The sequence below is a fragment of the Drosophila eugracilis genome, unplaced genomic scaffold (assembly GCF_018153835.1).
Source record: "Drosophila eugracilis isolate 14026-0451.02 unplaced genomic scaffold, ASM1815383v1 contig_1914, whole genome shotgun sequence".
Classification (NCBI taxonomy): Eukaryota; Metazoa; Arthropoda; class Insecta; order Diptera; family Drosophilidae; genus Drosophila; species Drosophila eugracilis.
Window position 1 is genome coordinate 96768 of NW_024572771.1, and position 18766 is coordinate 115533.

At 38.6% G+C, this 18766-nt stretch overlaps 1 pseudogene; it reads right to left on the reverse strand.

Moving 5' to 3' along the window:
* Positions 1-937: 937 nt before the first annotated feature.
* LOC121529824 lies at positions 938-13586 on the reverse strand (annotated as a pseudogene).
* Positions 13587-18766: the final 5180 nt, after the last annotated feature.

Consider the following 18766-nt stretch of genomic DNA (forward strand, 5'->3'; position numbering starts at 1 on the left):
TCGACTTTGTGCAAAAGTTTGCGAACTGTTAAGCAACCGATGCTGACTATGGCTTACAGGTATATGCAAATACCGTACAAACGATGTGAATTGAATTTATGTTGTTGGCCCTTAAAAGCGAATTGTGTAAAATGCGCTTAGAACTTAATTACTTTTGTTTATTAACTTTTGCGTTGACGAACCGTCGGGGTCAACAAATGTTTTGATGAGGGCATTAATTTATGCTACCCTTTTCATAAATAATATATAAATAAATTAAAAGCGGTGCCGTGAACGGTGAAAAAGAAAAGGCCGAAAGAGTTGTTTTCTATTTTTTATTTGCGCTACGCTGCGACTGCGCTTCTACAGCGACAAAGATCGAATGAGCCGAGCGATCAGCGACTCGGGTGAGCTTATATCTGCTTGTCACCAGATAAATAGATAATTAAGCATACACTTGTTCTTGTCAGTGACCAAATTGTAATTAATGATTTTAGTATCAGCTAGATGACTTTTCCCGACAAGAGTTTTAATAAAAATTAATTTTAAATTTGGTGTTCCATTGGAAAGGTCTTGAAAAATGCTTTATCTTGACGTGTAAAATGGCTCTCCTGCTGCAAGGTGGGGAAAGGCGGTTGCCAGGTCCGAGCTTCCTTCGCTGTTGTAGATAGTGATGAAAAATCCTGTTTCCCTACTTTTGGATTTAAGGCTTAGACATTAATAGTTAGTATTTCTTGAAATTCGGTCATTAGTTCCCATTATAAAAAACTTTTTTATTTTGGCAACAACATCAACGGAGGTTGGTGATCGCCGCTAGCCAATGGAATCGTGCCCAGCATCCTAGGCATAGGTAATTTCGAGTATTTTGCTTTCACGAAACAAGCGTGGAATATATTTGCAGTTATTTTATTGTTTTTTTATCTTTCGGTTAAGGGAGAATAGAAAAAATATGCCCGTAATTGTGTTAACAGTTTAATGACAAAAAACTTATTTTCATATCTGACTACAACTTTTTTGATTCCGTTTTTGGAACTAAATATAATGCAGTCAGAGAAGGACGACAAAGTAGATTTTCAGAACGGAAAGCAAAGTGCTTCAGTAGAAAAATCAAGCCACATAATAAAAGTAAATAAACCGCAAATACATCGATTAAATAGTATTGCCACCACCTGCGTTCAGAGAAATATATTAATATTATTAAATTTAGGAGACCTATATAAGCTCACGTCATATTCCGGGAGGGAGTCTGTAGATGATAAGCCCCTTTGTGACGCATCACATACTCAGTCCAGTAAATAGCTGTTTCCAAAGCTGTTGATCGGTGGTCGAGTAAGAGTTTCTGGCGATACCGCGCCGCATTTCTGTATCTGGGATCGTGTATTACTTTCATAATAGTTTTGTACAGTTCATCAGCGGACAGCTTCTGAAGATCCAATTTTTCTGCATAACCATCGACCACGGCCTTAGCTGAGTTAACATCGTGATCGCAGAATACCGGCATTGTGACAACGGGCACTCCATGATATACCGTTTCAAACATGCTTAACAATCCTCCATGGGTTACAAACGCCCTTATCTTGGGATGCCCCAAAATGTCCTGTTGTGGTAGCCATCGTAAAAGTTTTACATTAGAAGTAAGGTCTTTTATGTCTGCAGAACTGCCTTCATACTTCCACAATACGTGATATGGAAGGCGGGCAAAAGTCTTTACAAGCATGTGACGCAGTCTCGCTGGCATGTTTACAGCTTTAACCGAAGAACCCATAGAAACATAAATGAATCCCGTAACTCCAGAAGCACTTATAAAGTCATCAATGTTACTAGGAAGTTTTTTTGCTGGCTTACAATGAATGCAAGCCACTTCTGCCACATTGGGATTAAAGGGTCTAGGATACGAAAGGACTGGGTGACCGTTCTGCAAAATGAAGCTCACATTGCGTGACATCTCGTAAGGATGCGGTATATGGGCACCTAAATGCTTTCGTAATACACGATGTGTGCGACGCATTACATACTATTATTAAAAGGAAAAGGGTTTTAATAGAGGGAAAGTAAAAGTTCACGTACCACTCACCATATGCATCAGTGTTTGTCCGATTTGCATGGCCGTGTTGATTATTCGTTCATAAAGAGTCATTGTGTCCGTAAATCGAGAATAAAAGTTCGGAGTTATAGCATAGCTGACGGGGTTTCCTGCAGTGGAGATGCTGCCTGTGTAAAAGCCCACCGTGTTTATATACATGAACGGGATCTTGAAATGGTACATCATTCCCAAAAAGCACTCTGGGAAAGCACCGTCCAACATGGCCAAATCAAAGTTTCTGTTTGACAGTTCCATGATCTCAGAATCACCAAGCATAGCGTCGCATGACTGTTAACATAAAACAAATCATATATTGGTTAAGTCATCGAATAAGTGTTTTTTTTAAGTTCCCATTGTTAAGGAAGCTATACATTTTCAATTTAGTCATACAATACATTACATTATATTATAGCAAGCTATTAAATTTTATATCATTGTAGAGCCATAAGTAATGCTCTGAAGGACCCAATACTGCCTTGTTAAATATTTATACATTACCTCATATTGTTTATTGCAATGGTGTCATTTAAATATACATATATATATATATATATATATAATATAACTTAATGTTATCTATACGGTATACAGGTAAGTTTTACTGCTAGAACCAATCGTATTAGTTTTGAGTATACATAAGAGCCCAGGATGCACGTCATATAGTTATAAGAAGGATAAGAAACACAAGGATGGCAAATAAACTATCGATTAAAGACGCCTGAGAGTTCATTGAAAGTATATATCGTTGTGTGGGAAATACTGGTCAGGAAAACGGCAAGTGTAATAAATATGCAAGTTAATAATTTCTAAGGACATTGAGATTGGTGATAACGCTTAGGAAGTCGCTGCTCGGTAGTGCGTCGCAGTGGCTGTCGCCAATTTGTTTTCCTGGAATGCGCTGGTCGCAGTTACGAGAATTGTTCATGGAACGCTACGAAGGCAACGAGACACCGGCGGTAGTGTTGCTTAATATGCTCAAGGGACGTCCCAATGCAAATGAATGCCTCTCGGTGTATTCCAGTCGATTAATTACATTATTACCCATGAGGAGATCGCCAACAACTCAAGGCGCACACGTTCAGCAGAAATTTAGAACTTTCTGGAAAGAAGGGCCCCGAAAAAAATAGATTTAAAATGCAGACGCCGAGTAGATGTCATAATTGCGGAAAACTTGGACATAAAGCAAAAGAATGTCGCAAAAGAAGAACAGAAGAGCGAGACGACACTAGACTAGGCCATAGGAACAACATATCGATGATAGTGAGAGAGAGATCAACGGTGACTTGTTTCAAGTGTGGCGGCATTGGACATACCGCATCAGTGTGTACGAGGGGAACAGCAACAGCAAGCCGAAGTAGCAACGAAAGAAGAGTGGACATGTGCGCATTACTTCAGCCTAAAGGGACTGCAATTCAATTTGGTGAGAAATTTCCATTTTTCTTCGATTCGGGATCTGACTGCTCTCTGGTAAAAAAGACAGTCGGCGTGAAGCTAGCCGGAAAAAAATTAAATAACTTAGTAGTTTTGAGAGGCATAGGCGACAACATTGTCAAAAGCAACATCCAAATTCTGTTCATGTTGACTGATTATCTAGAAATCCCGTCACTGTAGCAGCGTAAGAAAGTTCAAGTAACGTAGAGGAAGTACGAGTTAAATTGGCAAGTATAACTCACAACTGGTTTATATCCGAACAAAAGCGTGATCAGGACGTAGCGCAAATCATGACAGATTTAAACAGTGATAAAATGCAGAAAGAAATAGCTAATTCTTATGAAGTCAGGAATAGTTTGCTGCATCGAAAAATTCAAGGAAATGGGCAATGACCTATCGTCCGGGCTCGCTCCGGCCAAAATGCTGACACAGCGTCTGGCCGGATGCCCGTGCATAGCCGTTAACTTTACTGAAGTGGAATGCTCAGATGCGCCACCTTAAGTCAGAAAAACATTTTTGAAAATGCTCTGCGACAGGAAAAAAACCTTCGCGGACCGACGAAACGGGAAAACGTAAAATGCGTCTCTTATTGGACTTTTGCGAATTGACCGAGAGGACAATACCTGATCGCTATCCCATGCCAAATATATCTATGACACTAGGGAATTTAGGCAAAGCCAAAAACATCACAACGCTCGTTTTGAAGTCTAGCTACCACCAAATCACACTGGCAGAACCTGACCGTGAAAAACTTCCTTTTCCGTTAATGTAGGAAAGTGCGAGTTTCGCAGAATGCCATTTGGACTAAAAAATGCTGCCAGCAGTTTCCAAAGAACTATAGACGATGTAGAGCAGATCGGCAAATTTTGTAATGTCTATGTTGATGATGTTATCGTCTTAGAGCACGAAAACTACCACATTCAGCACGTAGATTGGCTTCTCTAGAGCCTTTACGATGCTAATATGAGGATATCAACACAAAAATCTCAATTCTTCAAAAAAGAGTTAGTTTTTTGGGTTTTATAGTCACCGACAACGGGGCTACCAGAAAAAATCAACGCCACTTAGGAATTCCCTGAACCCAAAAACGTTTTCGAGGTTAGATCATTGCTGGGCATGGCCAGCTATTAAAGATGCTTTATTAAAGATTTTGCGTCAACAACTAGCCCATTTCGGACATCCTGAAAGGGGAATATGGTAGTGTCAGCAGACAGAGGTCCAAAATTATCCAGGTGCAGTTCAGCGAGCCGCAACGGCTAGTTTTTCATAAGATGCGTAACATTCTGGCTTCCGAGAATGTCATCCTCAGGTACCCCGACCATAAAAAAGCATTTGATCTAACGGCAGATGCCTCAGCTTACGCCATTGGCGCGGTGCTATCCCAAGAGGGACAGCCCATTACTATGATATCGAGAACCTTAAAGGACAGAGAAGTTAACACTGCCACCAATGGGAGGGAGCTGTTAGCAATAGTTTGTGCGCTGGCCAAATTACGTCACTAATAAAATATCAATATCTTTACTGACCATCAACCATTGACCTTCGCAGTATCGGAGTCCAATCCGAATACGAAAATCAAAAGGTGTACAGCCTGCATCGACGAGTCCGGCGCCCTCTCAAGACAGCAACATAACGTTTTGGGAGAGAAGGAAGCTTTTTGAAGCGTGGCCATGATTCACAGTGAGCTGTCGCTTACCCACACTATTAAGACCACGGGCAACCCTTTAAATTGTTTTCAGAACCAGATTACTCTGGAGGAAGCACGCTTTCCATCAAAACGCCGCTTCATACTCTTCGGAATCAAGAAACGACACAACATTGACATTCAAGAACCGGGTTACGGACATCTTTGCAGCCGCTGAGAGGCGAGAAATCCTCACTGTTAAGCACAGCAAGGCTCACAGATCGGCCCAAGATAATGTGAAGCAGATACTCTCCGAATATAACTTCCCGAAAACGGACAAACTAGCTAGAGAAATCGTCGCTAACTGCAAAACATGTGCTAAGGCTAAATATGACAGGCATCCCAAAAAGCATGTGCTTGGGGAAACGCTAGTCCCGTCCCATGTTGGGGAAATGTTCTACATAGACATCTTCTCAACGGACAAGAAATATTTCTTACATGCATTGACCAATTCTCAAAATTTGCGATGGTCCAGCCAATCACCTCTAGAACTATAGAGGACATTAAACCGGCACTACTACAACTCATGAATGTTTCCCGAAAGCCAAACTCATATATTGCGATATCGAACCGTCGTTGAATTCGCACACTATTATGACCATGCTGGAAGCCCATTTCGGCCTTAGCATCTCGAATGCACCGCCCCTCCACAGTGTCTTAAACGGACAAGCACTCTATTAGAGCTTGCTACATGCCTTAAAATTTATAAAGGCCTCAGTGACACCGTCGATCTAATCTTGCTGGCCACAGCCAGATATAATAAATCTATCCATTCCGTCATTAATAAGAGGCCAGCCGACGTAATTCTAACACAGTCGGATAAACCACAGTATGAGGTTCAGAATAGGATAAAACTCACCCAAGATAAGCTTAGAAACATGGAAAATGCTTCCCGACAGAACAGGGTGGCGAAAAAGACCTGGTAAAATCCAACAGGCGGCTAGGAAACAAACACTTATCATTGTCTGAAGAGAAAATGGTAGAAGCGGACATGGGGACCACAGTCCTCATTAAGGGGAAGGGATTTTTAATTTTAGTCATGCTTAATTTTTCACTCTTTGGTGGTGGGATACCCCATTAGTTCAAACAATTACAATATATTCAAATTACAGGTTTATATCCATTCCCCTGCTAGTTCCTTCTTACCGCAACATCGGCGCATGTCACGGACTACTCTAAAGCTAAGTACATTCCCAATGTCGATGGTAGAATTTTAGTATGGGAGGAATTCGCTTACGTTTTACGAATTACGCGCTATAATAGAAACTGAAGCGATAACCAACATGTTCCCCCAATCACATATGCGAAAGCTTTTGAGCGTTGACACCGCTCATCAACGCGACCTGCTCGAATCTCTGAGCATTAACCTTAGAGTAGCCAGATGCTTAGACTTCTTAGGAACAGCATTAAAGATAGGGGCGGGAACATCAGACGCAGAAGATTTTGAATAAATTAAATTCAACGAATTCCAACTATATAATGCAAACAATAGACAAATAAATATCAACAACGAAGTACAAGACCAAATCAATAGAATTTCCACCACTGTCAACCAAATTCTGAGGTCGGCTAAAGAGTCCCAGGTCGACACGGGACATATATTCGAGATGTTGTTAACTCGAAATATAATGATGACAATAGAGTTGCAAAAATCTTATGCTTGCAGTAGCTCTTGCCAAAGTCAATGTCCGTTAGCTTTAGCATATTAAAACATACAGACCTAGAGAATCTGTGGTTGGAAGAGCCCACCGAGACTGCAATTTAAGATGTTTTGTCAGTAGCGTCCGTAAAAATCTTACAATCCACAAACGTTTTTACATTTCATTATTAAATTTCCTAAAAATCAAATCAGCCTGTAAGAGGATTACAGAGTATTAGAATTGCTCCACAACACCAGGGGTTACCTTTGCCAGCTGGCGCTAAGAAGATCGTGAGTTTAGACCCAACTGAGGCACTAAGAACGAACATGTTGTATGCTGATATATCTCGACCAAAGGGGATATGCAAGTAAGCAGTGGCACTACTCTACAGAGTGATGCCATCCTTCCGATCCTAAGCTCAACCAAAAGTTCTCTGCGATAGATAATGCAATCCGTGACATCAATACCAAATTAAATACTCTATTTAAGTTGCTGCAGAATAATGCAGAATCCAAGAAGGCTTTCAGAGCTGGTACAGGTTTTCATTGCACGATTGTCGAAATGATTTAACCAACATTAATTATTGGATTGTGGAACGCTAGTGGTTTAATTCGAATATCCAAAAAGCTTCAAACTTTCTTCAGCGTCCATACCATTGACATAATGATTTTCACAGAAACAAACATGGCCACACTGCATACCACACCTGAGACAAAAACCACAGCGCTTGCAACTCCTTCCCAGAGAAGCTAATATAAACGCTTTTAAAGCCTTCCTAGAACAACTGAGGGGGGGTTAATTTGCAAATCCAGGAACCTTCAAATCAGAAACCAAGTTGATGAGATAGCTGCACCCAGAAAGGGTGCAGACCCCTAAACATCTCCAGCTACCTCCCAGAATTTGGGCACTTCTCAATCTAAAGCTTAGAGGAAGAAGACAGTATGCAAGAACAGATCGGATAGATTTATAATCGGCTGGCAAACTGCTTAAGCAAGGCACTCGCATGAAGAAAACGAGAATCTATAGACAGATTTTTGTGAAAAATCTGGACACAGACGCTAGTTCTAACTAATCGCAGTGGAGTATAACAAAACAGTATAAGGCTCTGCCCATAAGGCCCTTCAGGCTGCTAGTGCCGTACTAGCCCCCTAAAAAAGCTGAAGTGTTAGGAAACAACGTCGACAAGTTGAAGAGTTTCTGATTCTCCGTTTCAAATTAGCCTGCCTGTTAGCCCTGTCACTTTACTCACAGCTGTTTAACCCCTGTCACAATGACAGAGGTGAAATACCTTATAGGTAAATTATCACCGAAGAAAACACCAGGTAAAGAACTTCTGGACAACTATTTCCGGATCAAGCCTTGCAGTTTCTGGTGTCGATATTCAACAGCGTACTAACTGTTGGATACTTGGAAATCGGCGAATATATTTATAATCCCAAAACCTGGTAAATCGCCCGACTGACGTAGATTCATTCAGGTCTATGGGCATTCTGTCATCTCTGAGAAAATCATGGCAAGGCTGATTCTGTACAGGATACTTACTTACGATAATGTTTCACAAATGAGCCATGAACCAGAACATTTGCGTACACGCAGACAAATGTTCCAATGTGACGTTCACCAATCTTCGTAGCAGCTGCCGTGGGAGTCAGCCTTCCCGGAAGTCCAATCGAGCACTTTCTGCATATAAGTACCTCGGTGTCACTTTGGACAAGAAACTCACATTTGGCAGTGTGGCACATTACTTGTGTTCAACACTCCCACTGAACCAAAGTATCTCGATGATGGCTTGGCTTCTCACACCACGCAACAAGCTGGCACTTAGCTGTAAGGTGAAAATATACAAGTCAATATTGGCTCCAAGTCTTTTCTACGGACTTCATGTTTATGGGATTGCGGCAAACCAACCTCAATAAAATCCGGGTTCTGCAATTGAAAACAGTAGATACGCGGTTTATTCGTAACATTGACACATCGAACGTGATCTCAAATTACCAAAATTAGAAACAAGCTACAGAAACTGGCTCAGAAATACATGGATAGACCTAATGGGCAACCCAATAGACAATAGCCAGAGAACTTGGCACCGCTGAAATAAACAGCGCTAAACCAAGCAAGCGAATCAAAAGAAGACTTAAGACCACCACCCTCAAGACCTGCTTGGACCAAGATATTGACAGAGCAAAATACACTCACACATATCAAAAAAACAAAAACAAGGATTATGGCGCTATGAGTGCGAGTGCTAGTAGAGCTAGAAAGTTCAACCTCAGTATGTATATCTCTTTTAGATGCTAACGCATCTCGTATGGCCACACCCACATACGCCCACCTAGCTTCCAAAAGAATCGGTTTTCGCATTTCTTTTTAGAAAAACTGAGATCTTTGGTAACAATAAGTTATAAGCCTGAATAAGTTTACGGTAGCATGGTTGAAGGATGTTCCCGGTCCGAAATGGTTTTCCGATCAAACCACGCCCACTCTAATCGCCCACAAACAGTGGAAAACCGTCCGTATAATATTGTTATGAATGCCTTCTTTTTAACCTTAAATAACTTATTTTCTGTTATTGTCTATCCTTTTACCAAGATGTTTTAAGTCTTATCATTATTTTGCTGCTTGCGAAGAAATTTAAGCTATAAGGCCTCATACAGGGACGTCGCTATCAGTTACCCAACATACTTCTTTCTGACAATAGGTGGCGGCTTCTGAATTTTCCCAGCAAACAAATGAATATTTTAAAATTGTGTAAAACAGTAACTGGGTATCTTATAGTCGCGGCACTCGACTCATAGCGTTTCCTCTTGTTTTCTATATTATTTTTACGTTTATACTAACGACCTTAAAAGGTTCCAGAAAGTTCTTATTTATTTGCTTTTCTTTTTTTTTTCCCAGTCTTACTTTTGGCAATACTTCTTTTCCAATCTTTAGATCGAAGTTATTAACATCTTTGTATGCTGATTCCCACCTAAACTCCCCTTTCATCATAATCTTGTTTTATATAGGATCCATTTGATCTATTTTGTGAAATATCTATATAAATCTTTGAGCTCGTCTCTCCGAAACACTGTATTCGTATGGACAGCCAATTATGCCTGACTGATGGTGTAGTGTTAAAACAGGTGAAACATTTCCCAATTACTTTGTCACCTGAAATATATGAACGAGATTTCCTTTACTAATAATGTAATCAAGAGTACCCCGAATTTAGACAGTTCCTAAACTTTCAAATAGAGGCACAGGAATGGGAAAAGATTATATAAAAATCTGTGGGTTTAGCGCCTGTGGAACTTATAAAAACAAAAAAATTGAATTCCTGTAGCATGCACATGTTATCGTCTCGAATACACACCGTACCAATGCCAACATTGTGCTACCGTGCCTTCTGCGTAAACACAAATTTGGCCGACAGAAATACGATCGGTCCAACTCGCCACAGCCCGTTACGTGGGACGTGCAATTGTCGACACTTTAAGTAGCTTGACAACGCACAGGCAACATGTGCATATGGATCTCTCGCGCTCTCGCAAGCCCTAATGTGTGAGCATAAAATATAAAATATTATGTCATAGCTGCCGCTGCCCCCTGCTGATGTTTTTGTAGGGCGCAGCGCGAGCTCTTGGCTTTGGACATATTTGTATCGAACATCTGGCAATAAAAATATAGTCGAACGGGAAATACGACAATTCAAGGTCACTCGAATAATTGCTTCTTGGCGACCTTGACAGTCCTGCTGTCGTCGTCCTTCTCGGTTGCGTCTCCTCCTAACCTACTGTCTGAATCGGCTTGTCATCGTTTGTCGTATGGTTGTACCATCCATTGCTAGTCCCTACGCCGACTGTGAGAATCCTGTAGCGTTTCATTTTTCACGCTCACAATCGGTGGCGCAGTAAACGGGACTGTCTACCCACTTTCTTCTTCAACTCGTCTTTATTCCAGTGCCACGTAGAGTAAAAGGGGTATACCAGATTTCGTTGAAAAGGTATGCAACAGGTAAAAAGCAAAAGTGTAAAGTATATATATTATTCGATCAGGATCAATAGCGAAGTCAATTTGAGCCATCCGTCTGTCCGTCCGTCTGTCCAGAAGCGCCGAGATCTTGTGAACTATGGGAAGATACAAAGTTATATTAACCATGAAGATTCTTGAGGTCCCTACGCAGGGCAAGGACCCTAAAATCAGCTAGAAATCGCAGGAACTGATTATTGCTAGAAAGTTGAAATTCAGTATGTATAATCTTTAGATGCCAGTCTCTTATAGTGGTACTATTATTGGGCCCACCCATACGCCCACCAAGCTCAAAAGACGGTTTTTGCATTTTCTTGAAAAACTGATATCTCGATAACTACAAAGATAGAAAGATCGGATTAAGCATATAGGTTTTTATGATGCTCCAAACTTGACTTGAGGTTTCATCCGCCACGCCTACTCTTACGTCTAAACCTTGAAAAACTGGCCAGTCTATAATATTATTATGAATGCCTTCGTTCGACCTTAAATAACTTATTTCTGTTAATATCTATCGGTTTACCAAAGATTTTTTAATTCCGAACATTATTTTCACGCTATTTCATGAAGAAATTTGAGTTATAGGGGCCTCATGCTGTGTGACGTCACTATCAATTACTCAACGCCTTTACTCTGACAATGGGTGGCGCCTTCTGAATTTCCACAAGCCAAATTAATATTTTAAAATTTTGTAAAACCGTAACGATTATCTTATAGTCGCGACTACTCGAATATAAGCGTTTCCTCTTGTTTTTTTTTTTTAATTGGCGCGATGGGCAGGGCTGTATACATTCTTCTATATTTTGTGTATCGTATTCTTGATAGATTCTTCTCAGTATGTGCTTTGTAGGAAGTTAAAAATTTACACATTCGAGGAATATAACTTGATTATATGTTTTTATTTTTATTTTGTTTTGTTATTTTTGTATTTATCCAGAATGGTGAAGTAAGTCCTGTGACACTGTCTTTTTAGTATAAAAGAGTATGAATCAAGGTAAAAAGAAGGAAGCTTTTTCCGATCCTATAAAGAACTATAAATTCTTGGTCAGGATCAATGGCAGAGGCTTGATCGAGCTTCCCGCCATTAAAATCCGTCTGTCCAGCACTGAGATCTCCGGAACTATAAGAGATAGAAAGTTGATTAAGCGAAGATTCTTGGTCATACACAGCGCAGCAATCCACACACGGGACATCTAACGCCCACAAATCACGAAAAATGGCATATCTAAAAATCTCAGAAAATATTAGAGGAGTGCTTCGCCAATTGGTTTGAGCGCCTCAAAGTGGATAAATATTCTGAATACTTTGAAAAACAATAAGTTCATTTTTGATGATAAATATTCGCTTTTCATTATTAAGCTTGATATAATAATATATGTCACCTTACATGCTGAGCTGAGTGACGGCACCGCCTGACTTCCAGAACTGACGTGGGAGCGTGCTAAGTGCCGGGGCGTCCGTACAATCACTGCAAGCTTGGAGGAGCAGGTTGCTCAGTCCGCCCATGATTTATCTGCCTTAGGAGTATTGTTTTTGATTTTTTTGATTCCTTCTGAATGCAGTCTCTCTTCCTGCTACGATTGTAAGGGCAAATTCATTTTGTCATCTTGTATCCTTTATCCTTATGCCTAATGCGAAAGCATTTCGAGTTTTTAAAATTCAATCGGTCGGAGGTCTCCACTTGTTTTAGCCATTTCTATTCGTGGATGTCGGATATGCTTCTTTCTACCTGAGCAACGATTCTAATAACCCTTTAGGCTCTACGAGTGACGGATGATGAAATGGTTGGTAAGACAAAGAAAGGATCTTAGCCTGTTCACCAATGTCAAATTTTTCTAACTATTTCAATTATTGGCAAAACCATAAAGTGTTTTTTTAACAGATGTGGTGCATATACGGTAACATTACAGACCCCATTAGTATATTTTAAGATCTAAATTTCTTTTAGTAACTTGAACAAATTTCAGATTTGAAAATGTTTTATAAGACGATAGGTATTCCTCAACAACGTATAATAAAAAGAATATGTGTGATGGTGTTAAACCGATTTTAACTTGGTCCGCCAAATTTAGCTCGTCATTACCAGATTTAGAGTAACCCGAATTACGATCTTCGAAATCCTCACACAAATAAAAACTGATTTCTAGCGGCTAAATTTGCTTTAACTAACTATCTACAGACCTAATCCGTTCCCTATGACATCTCCACACCCGTAAGAAGCTCTCGAGATGAAAATCTCTTACATCAAATTTGTTTTTTGTCTCTTTTTTGATTAAAGACAAATAATAAATATTCTTAATGTTCTCTAGTTTTGGTAAAAGCATAAAGAAGTATGTGAAATCTTATTTAATCAAAAATAGCAAATATTTTTTTTGGGAAATTTTTAAAGTAAAGTAAATAGTGAATATAACTTTAAAATTACTTCGAAAGCATATCGCAGACCAGCATCCCAGGGGCTTAATGGGCATTTCTCCAGCCATTCGTTATTGAACCCAAGAGATCCCACTTGTATAGTTGTGAATATATTCAACAAGTCCGGATGGTGTTACTCTCAGCAGACCTTTATTGTAAAATCGGCTGAAACCACTTAGAAAGGTTATATTGTGTCCCCTGAAATCATTGGAATAAGTTATTCAAAGATATAATTTTCCGGATTCACGGTAACTCTTAATTATTAAATCGATGATTATAAATTTTTACTTTGAAGAACCCAATAACTTGTTTTCTTATCAAACCTAACTACAAACCTGGGATTATGCATGCAGATTCTTGAGATGCCTATGCAAAGTAAGTTTATTTCAGCATACCGCACATCCCTCTCTAACCTTCCCCCCCCAAATTAAGAAAACCCAAAATTGCTGAAATATCAGCATACATATTCTAGAGATTCCACCCGCAGCTCGAATTTTTTTCCAGTAGGTCACGGCCACTGCCACAAACCGCGGAAAACTGGCTACTTCTTTTCGAATGGGCTTCTAGTCAATATCTATCGATTTACCCAAAATTTTAAACTCGGAACATTGCTTCAATTGTTAAGAAATGTAGGTCATAAGGCCCTCACAAAAGGGACGAACAGCAGTTATTGTATGAATTTCCTGAGGAAATGAGGCAGGGATCGCTACTTTCTGTGTATTAAGTTGAATAAAACAGTATTGGTTAGTTAGTTAGTGCTTAAAATAATGTTGTTTATTTTTATAAACTAAACTGTATAATTGATCAAATTTATTAATAAAAGATTTTAAATGTCACCTAAAGAAATCTTATATTTTTTTAAAAAATTCCTTTCAAAAAATAACATATAATTAGAGAAAAAACCCCCCCCCTTTTTTTCCCACCAAAGGTTTTGTTACCCGGTACAATAATTTTTTTTTTTTCGTTGCTTTTTGTCTTCTTCCAAATCAAAAATTTATAATTTTTTTTTGTTGTTTGTTTGTTTTTGAGTTTTTTTTGTTTTTTTTATTTTTTTATTGTTTTTTACCTGTTTTTTAGTTTTTTTTGTTTCTTAATATATTTATTCAGAGTAATTGTAGGCACCATATGGTAGTTAGAAGAAATGATTTGTTTTATTTTTCCATCCAAAAATATTTAAAATTTGAAACAACGTTTACCATCGAAACTGTGTTAAAGAGTTAGAGCTTAATTCCATTACACAGCTACTCCTCGCATTGCATACGTATTTTTGGGGCATTTAAGAAAAAACCCTTTAAATCCCGTTAGAAATCTAAATGTTTTAAAAATAGTTTTAGGCGAAAAGTATCAAAAAAGTCTTCGGCTATGAGTAGCATTAAGTCGATATAGTTATTTAAAATACCTATGTTGATCTATTGCGTGATATTAATAAACATATTTAAATTTTTGTTTGGTTAGAAGGCATCAAGGTAAGTCCGCGCGGGACAGCTTCAGACATTAATGAATCGGAATCAGAATTGGTGTATATGGGAGAAATTTTTTTTGTTTTAAGAAGATATGGGAATTGCCATTAAAATTTTCATATGTCGTATGTTTGACACTTAAACACTAAATGGAGATCCCAGATGCCATCGTTTAAAAATGTGAAAACTTTTGAATTGAGACAGAGAAAATCCAGAGTAAATATATTGTCGTCATAAGCGAATGTGTGGAATGAAACCACTGAAGAAAACGGGAGATTAGGCACTAAAGATAGTTTGTCAGGTTTTTTTTATCTTAATTTAACCATTTGGTTACATTTAATCACAATGTATCAGAAGATATCACTAAAAGTGGCATTTTGTAATTTTTACTGAATAAAAACTTTCCTTTTTCGTAATTTCGCCCTATGGAAACTAGAAATGATTTCACTTTTTTATTGATCAAGTGATCTACGGCTTTCAGTTAACAGTTATCTGGAACGACAGTTAGTTACCGTCTTATTCAATTTTTACACTCAATTAACAGCGTTCCGTATATATTTATATTATTTTAGGCTTTGATTATGAATTTCGAAGTTTTTCAATAAAAGAACACATCTTATGGACGCGGTGTTTTCATTTCTTCTTTTCCAAGTAGCATATGTTATGCTTAATAAAACTATACAATAATCTCTTTGGAGTTAAGGAATTTACCACCGAAAATTTGACATACCGAATTTGACATTACCGAATGATATCCGAAAGTGGTGTCTCGAGTTTCAAATTTATGACTGTGGAGAATGTGCGTTCTAAAATTTTCATTATTATTTTTGGCACGTTTGCAATTATAAGTTTTATATATACCTCTGCCTGCTTGGTTGATGTGTCTATGGCAGAAAAAAGTAAAAAATTTAATCCGATATCCACCTCAAACAGTTGAAAACTAATAGCCAAATTCTTCAAGAAAAATAAAAATGATGACACAATAGGTGATCCTTATTCTTGAGACGTCAAAAAGTGTAGTAACTTATTACAATCGTCCAACTCTTTCAACCAAACTTTACTAAACCAATAAATGGTGAAATCATGTTCTGATTTAAAATTTTTGTAAGTCGATATTCAATATTAGTTTATATTGACAACGCTAAGCTTGTGATTTACAGGAATTATTCATTTAAAATCCTCGGAGATATGCCTGAATAATCTCAGCTGTGTATCTATAGCTCCTGAAATCTCAGCGTTCATATGGACAGACGGACAGACGAACATTGCTTAATCGAATTCGCTACTGAACTGATTAAGAATATATTATATAAACTTTATAGGGTCGGAAAGGCTTCCTTCTACCTTAGACATACTTTTCAAGGAATCTAATATAACCTTTTTATTCTAAGAGCCGGTATGTGGCCTCTGCTATCTTCACTGGGACCTTGAGTCAGCGTCGACGTGCATTGCCCTTACACACGCCATCTATCACTGCTCCACTGCCTTCGATGGTGTGCCGCTGTTCAGGAGATGCCTGGGGTGTAGAGCCTTACCGGCGCTGGGGTCGCCGCTTAGCGCTTCGATGGGCCTCGAGCTTAGAACCGCCTCCACGCTGGCCAGGAGACCTAATGAGAGCTCGAAGACCAGCTTGGAAATTTGTAACGTGACACATAAATCACACACCAAGCTAATTTATTTTCCTGAAAAGGGGATTTTGCTTCTGAATATTCGTTGACATAGGTCTCTGCTTTCGAATTTTGCCATATCTTTCACCGAATTCGTGAGAATATATGGCATTGCTGCCAGAGTCCTTTCGCTATTATGTTTATATAATAATATTTATTAGGGTTTGTTATAAAAGAAAGATAAGAAAAACCCGTTATTTCTTAAAAATCGTATTTTGTTATAATAATTAAAACAAAGAGTGGGTTATTCCAAACGTTTGTACCGTAGGGGATTTGTGAAATAGCTTGAAAGAATTCGTTATTCATGCGGAAAATAAAGCTTGGGAAAATAGCGGGAAAAGTGCAGAAACTTTCGGAAGGAAAATGCGGGCAAGAACGTACCACAATTTTTTAGGAAACGGGTTAAAATTCAGGACAGGAAAAGTGATTAATTTATTATAACAAAAATAAATCTCTTTTGCTGCCTTTAATATGAACCCTAAATTGGTGCTCACTATGAAAAAGGTTAGGGGATTTTTTCGCACTATTTAATGCAACTGAGAGTATATGTTTAAACGATCAAAGACGATTTCCTTTTTATTAAAATATTTATTTGGCTGTATATAAATACATGTATATAAATATTTATATGAGAATTAATTTTTAGTGCATGCCATTTTTTATATTACAATTTTTGGTTACAGTGCTCACTATCTTCCGGTTTCTTTTACACGAATGCAAAATTTTAAATAGGGGACAAAAAACTTAATTTACAGGACTCCGATTAGATTACTTCAACATTGAACCATAAAAATTAAAAATATAGAAAAAATTTTATATAATTTTATATTGAAACGCAAAAACTGGAAAATAAACAGTATAAACAATTTTAACACTTGGCGATCGAAATTGCATTCGAAAGGAAGTTTTTTTGTAACTCATTTTTTCATATTATTATATGATCATATTTCATATAATTTTTGCGACGGGCTACTAAGTGAAAAGCTTTAATCAGGTTGCGCCTCCCTTTACGCCAAATCTTGTGAGTTAAAGGGGTTTATTTTTTTATTCCGGCGACGACGAAAGCGAAAAGGCACGGTAATGCTTGCGATAGAGACTTCGTTTAGTTACTGACTTTTTATTCCCTACTATTGTATCCGTTACACGTAGAGTAAAAGGGTATATTTGATTCGTTTAAAAGTATGTAACAGGTAGTATTCTACTGTTTCCGACCCTGTAAAGTAAATATATTCATGATCAGTATCAATAGCGAAGTAACTGGTGAACAGTAAGAGATACAGATTAGAGATAAAGCAGGTAGATTCTTAAGTTCCTAACGCAGCGCAAATTTATTTCAGCAACCAGCCACGGCCAATATAACGCCCATAAATCAGGGAAAATTGAAACCGCAGAAATATCAGGAACTATTAGAGCAAGAAAGTTGGGATTAGTATGTATAATCTAAAGATGCCAGCGCATCTTATGGTTGTACTATTATACGGCCACGCCGTATGTAAAACAGTAACGGGTATCAGTCGTGGCACTCGACTATAGCGTTTCTTCTTGTTTTGTTTTGGTTCCAGGGATAAATACTTACGAACAACATATATAACAACAACTTGTAGGACGGACAACGAATGACGGTGATATGGAGAACTATAACATAATGATTAACGAAGGGCCCAATCAAAACAGGAGGTTATTTTGGTAAAACTGCTAAGGATTCATATACGCTAACGTCGTGAAAACTGTATCGTGACGCTAAGTGCTACAGTCTAGCAACAACAGTATTAATCAGATGTAATGAGAAGATCATCAAAAAATTGGAAAAACATATTAACACCAATGGAATGCATCGAAAGTCTTTTGCCCAGCTAAAGAAAGCTATAAAAGAACCAAGAACGGCCAAGCACGGCTTAAATCTTTAAAGGTGAGAGTAGTTAATATAAAAAATAAGAAGATAGCAACTCACAAAACAAACAACAATAAACGAGACCCAGGCATAAAGAAGGGCAGGATGATCGCAAGTTTCCGTGGGGAGAAAGGAAAAGACGGATGGCAGCGGCAAAGTGAGACGGGGTTCTTTCTGCACGGTGGCCGATTTGGAACGGTCAAACGTGGGAAATTTGGAATATCGGTAGAGTTAGAGGAAGTCACGGGTTACGGGCTAGCGGGAACACGTAAGAAACGATAGCGGGTTGCCCGGTGACCAAAGTGAAAAAGATGAAAGGAGCAACCAAGGGAGTCCCGGACCAGGATCAGCGACAAGGAAAGACATCTGGCAACGGACTCAAGCCAAGTGTGAGTGTGAGAAATCTGAGATCGGTCAGAAAGCTGTACATGCCGAAAGGAAACAGTCAAGAAGGCAGAAATAAAGAAGAAATATGTAATGACCAGACGGACACGTGTGAACATCACCTTGT